The sequence below is a fragment of the Monodon monoceros genome, unplaced genomic scaffold (assembly GCF_005190385.1).
Source record: "Monodon monoceros isolate NGI ecotype Baffin Bay Population unplaced genomic scaffold, NGI_Narwhal_1 Super_Scaffold_19, whole genome shotgun sequence".
In the NCBI taxonomy this organism is placed as follows: domain Eukaryota; kingdom Metazoa; phylum Chordata; class Mammalia; order Artiodactyla; family Monodontidae; genus Monodon; species Monodon monoceros.
The window spans coordinates 81,048,341-81,053,325 of NW_021703775.1; the positions used below are offsets into that span (position 1 = coordinate 81,048,341).

Below are 4,985 nucleotides of genomic sequence, written 5' to 3' on the forward strand. Positions count from 1 at the left end.
TGGTTGCCAGAGTCTGAGACTTGAGGAAAATGGAGGAAGACTGACTGCCAGTGGGCGCAGGGTTTCTTTCTGGAATTAGGGAAGATGGCTGTGCAGCCTTGTGAATATACTTACAACCACTGAATTGTACACTTGAAAAATAAACTTTTAAAAATCAGAGAGGAAGATATTTGCCCCAAATCATATAGATAATAACATCGAGGTGGGAGCTAGACTCTGCCCTGGACTCCTACATAAGGGTTTTTCCCTGCAGCTTCACATGACCTGTGGGGCTACATTTTTTTTTTTTTTTTTTTTTTTTTTTAGTATTGCAAGAACATGACATTAAAAGAAACTTGAAGGGCAAAATCCTTTTATAAAGTGAAAAAGGAATTGCACAGAAGACATAATCCGAGTGGCCAATAAGCATGAAAGATGTCCAGCCTCCTCAGCTGCTGAGACAAAATAAAGCAACCACGAGAGAGAAAGGTTACTCCTTACCAGTGCCAAGTAGTGAAGAGGATGTGAGTAAGTAAGGGACGCGAGTACATGGAGGGGAAATTGCGACAATCGCTTTGGAGGGCAATTTGGCAACATCTAGTAAGGCAGAGGCAAATACCCTTCCGTCCAGCAATTGTCGCCCCCACCGGTTATCCACCCCAAGAAAACCTCTGTGCAGAGGCCAGAAGTCCATGTGCAAGAACATCACCGCAACAAAGGAGGAGTGAAAATTGAAAGCAGCCTCAATGTCCCGCAGTCAGCGAATGAGTAAATAAATCACGTTATAGTCACACGATGGACTCCTATAAACCACAGTTAAAATCAACCAACTAGATGTATCTGAATTAACGTAGACAGATCTAAAACACAGCACTGAGTTTTTTAAAAAGGCAAGGAATGGAAACTCTATGGTATGTTACTGTTTAGGTTTATTTAAAACATACGATACAATGTATATCTGTGTAAATATATACAAATATAGCAAAAGTATCGAAATGGACTGAAAAAGAATGTCACTAATTCATGTTAAGCATTGTTTCTGGAACAGGGCAGGGTGGGAAAAAGACTGGAGTGATGGAAGGGGGCCTCACTGATACCTGACGTACATTATTTCTAAAAATATGAAGGGAATCCTCTGGCGGTCCAGTGGTTAGGGCTCTGCACTTCCACTGCAGGGGGCACGGGTTTGATCTTAGTCGGGGAACTAAGATTCCTCAGGCTTTGCAGCATGGCCAAAAAAAAAAAAAAAGAAGCCACTATGTCCTGACAGCCACTCTGTTGTGGATGCATATGTATCTGATATTCTCTGTACTTACCTGTATTTTATTTTATTTTATTTATTTGTTTATTTTTTTGCCACGCCACGTGGCATGCAGGATCTTAGTTGAACCTGTGCCCCCTGCAGTGGAAGCATGGAGTCTTAACCACTGGAGCGCCAGGGAAGTCCCAGTACTTACCTGTATTTTAAATAGTTCTCATTAAAAAGTAACATGAATAGTATCCCTTGACCCACATTTTATTTGATGTTAAGTCTCCAGTTCTGATTTATGGTAAAGTCCGGCTAATCTAAAAGTCAAAGTGCCAGGAACCTCAACTTTTTGGAATGCAACCCTCAAACCAAGGGAAGGGCCCTTGGCGTGGTGGAGACAGTTGTTATGAAGCCCAAGTGCCGAATTCTATAGAAGCTTCAGCCTTAGTTGGTAAAATAAAGCAGGATATTAGAAACAATTCTCACAACAGAGGAATGTGAGTAGCTCAGAAGGATGTTAAAATTTCATGTCTTTCGAGCAGGGTCAAAGTCACCGTAAAGCTCAAAATTAAGGAAGGGCCGGGACAGGAGGAGGCACTGCCAAAGTCAGGGTGTGCAAAGACAGCCCCTATGAGGGGAAGCTTAAGAGACAGTGAGAGAAGGCATCTGACGCCACTGCCTCCCCGGTGAGGGGGTGTAGGAGGGGCTGTCCAGAGGGATCCAGGAGGAGAAGCGCATGGAAAGTCCAGCAGAAGCAGAGCAGACAGCTTCCTTGACAACTCATGGCCCTGCCCCCAAGATCAGGCCTCTGCTGTTCTGAGAGCTTCAGGGCCCACAGAGCCAGGCATCTGCCCCAAGAGGGACGTAAGATCTTGCCAGGCAAGTGCAAGCCGCTCCCACGCCCCTGAGTTGCCCTGAGGATACCACCCAGAACTCGTGGTATCATGGATGCTGGGATGCATCTCCCAGACTCCCCATCAGACCCAAGACGTGCACACCTCAGCTGCTGGGAGAGTTGGCTACTAATGGCTCTTGGCTCATCCTTCCCTGGGAACTGCCTTGAGTGAAAAGAGCTGCTTGGCCTAAGGTTCACCGCTCCCCAGGGACAGCCCACATCCAGTAACTGTTAGCTTGGGGACCCAGCTCAGGACGTCTCTGAAGGTCTACCCAGCCTCAGAGCTCCCAGTGAGGATGGCTGAGGCTCTGTTGTAGCTGCCTCATTCTGTGTCTCTTGCTTACTGCAGAGGTGTGTCCCCAAGGGCACTCCCTAATAAACCTCCTGCCTGAAAATCTCACCTCCAAATCTGTTTCCCAGGGAACAATCAAAGACACAGGATATCTAACAATGGTCTGAAGTTATCAAAAACATGTCACATACAATGTGTTTAGGAGCCTCTATCTGAGACTGTGTAATATATCTACATTCAATTCTGCATTAGAATCAGCTGCAAATAATAAAGGCCCAAGAAATACTGGCTTCGGCAAAGTAAACATTTAGTTTTTTCTCTTATAAAAGTAGACCAGGGCAAAACTAATCTATAGGACAGAAAGGAGATAGAGTAGGTATATGGAGGAAGGGGGTGGGGATTGACTACAAAAAGGTACAAGGAAACTTTCGGGGGTAACGGGGATATATATATATATCTTGATTGGGATGGTGGTTGCATGGGTATATACATACATCAAACCTCATTGAACTGTACACTTTAAATGGGTGCAATTTATTTTATGTAAATTATAACTCAATAAAGTTGAGAAACCCAGAGACAGGAAATAGCCCAAAGACAGGAAGTCTGGGGTTAAAATTGTCCAGGTGACTGGGACTTGGTCTTCTATTTTTGTGTTTTTCCTCCTTGCATCATCTTTAGTCTCAAAGTCCCCTCATGGCCCAGAATGGCTACAAAAGCTCCAACACTTACATACTTTTTCTAGGCAGAAGGATGGAAAAAGGGAAAAGAGGCATCTCCCTCCTTTCTAAAGAGAAAGTAAGTGCCACGCAACACTTCTGCTCACATCTCACTGGCCAGAACTTTGTTATGTAGCTACACCTTCCAATAAGGAAGCTGGAAAATGTGTAGTCCTTCAATGGGATCTTTGCAGCTCCAAATAAATTTGAGATCCTGTAGTTAAGGAACAGGAAGAGGATGACTGTTGGGGCAATTCTCACAATATCTTAGAAAGATTTCCATGAAAAAGTAGTTGAAATAAAAAATACTTTGTATACTTTAAAGGGAGAGCGTCAAGATGGAATATTGACTGGGGGCAGGGGGTGGGGGTCTTAGGGCTTTTCCAGTGAAAGGAAATGTCAAAGAAAAAAAAAGAAAGAAAGAAAGAAAGAAAAGAAATGTCAATGTCAGCACAGGGAACTCCCTGGTGGTCCAGTGGTTAGGACTCTGCACTCTCACTGCCGATGGCCCAGGTTCAACCCCTGGTCAGGGAACTAAGATCCCACAAGCCGTGCGGCATGGCAGAAAAAAAGGAAAAAAAGAAAGAAAAAGTCAGCATACATTCGTATCTACACTGTTAAGACAGGTTTAGGATCTGCAAAGATCTAACCTCCAATGTAAAAGCATCTTATTTTCTTGGTAGATTCGTGGTTTCCTAGGGCTGGAGGCTGTGTTGGAGTGAAATGGGCAGGTGTCTGCTAAAGGGTTTCTTTTTGGGGTGATAAAAATGTTCTAAAATTGGTCCTGGTGATGGGCTAACCCAGGCTGACTGGGTAGCGTCCTGTCCTGACTTGGGGAGACTATGGCTCCTTCTCTGTCCGCTGTCTCTGGAGTTCAGACCAGCTGCCAACAGAACCCCCAGCATTACCCCCAGCCTCTCAGGCGCATGGTCTAGAGGCTCACGGGAGGCTCCAGGGGTACAGGGTCTGAAATAATCCCCCCACCAACGCCCCCGTGTGTCAGTTACAGGTGTGGGGAGGTGGAGGCAGGCCTCGGCCATGCCCTGAGCCTCGGGCAGCTCCAGAACCTGGGTCTCCGGACCCACCCAGCCCTCCGTTGTTTCGACACGCACTGCGCACTGCGCCTCCCAAAGCAGGAGCTCTGAGCATCACTGTCTTCAGGTGGAGGGGGGCCAGGACCTCAGCGAGAAAAGGAAGCTGAAAGCGCTTTGCGGACGGTAAAGCACCTGGCTTTGTTGTTTCTCTTTCAGGGTTGAGGCTGCAGTGGTGCTGAGCATTGCTTTGGGAGGGGGGGATTTGCTGGATTGCTTCAGGGGCTCTTCTCACCTCCTCCACCCTTCCGGGAGGCTGTCCAGATTTGCCAGAAAAGACCGTCAGCTCAGAGGGAGCAGAGCACTGAGCTCACCGACCCTCTGCAGCCCCGGCCAAGGGCAGAGGCAAGCAAGGACCGGGCCTGCCTGTGCGGAAGTCAGGTGAGGCCCTGACAGGCCTGCTCTCGGAAGGGGCTCCCCATCAGAGATGTGCGTTTGGGTAAGAATATACAGGGTAGGGACCTTCCCCACAGGGTTTGTGCCCAAGACCTCCATCTTCTGATCTCAGTGAAGACGTGAGACCCTGAGCCCTTCAAGCCGTCCTCACCACCGGCTGCTCCTGGGGCAGGACCCCTCGGCCAGCCCGGCCAGCCTTCCCTGCCCAAGAGTCCACCCAGCGCCTGATCAAAGTGCAGACAGCTGAGGAATCGGGGCCCACCGCAAGTCGGCAGGCCCCTAACAGCAGAAGTCGGCCTCCCCTCTCCCTGGCCTCCCCCGATCGGCCAGTCTGCACGGGCCACCCTGGGATCCCTCCTGCATC

The 4,985-nt window shown here is 48.0% G+C and overlaps 1 non-coding gene across 1 annotated transcript; it reads left to right on the plus strand.

The window, feature by feature from the left end:
* The first annotated feature begins 3,595 nt into the window (after nucleotides 1–3,595).
* On the plus strand, nucleotides 3,596–3,668 carry TRNAE-CUC. The gene has a single exon. It is a non-coding gene; the product is annotated as a tRNA-Glu (tRNA).
* Nucleotides 3,669–4,985: the final 1,317 nt, after the last annotated feature.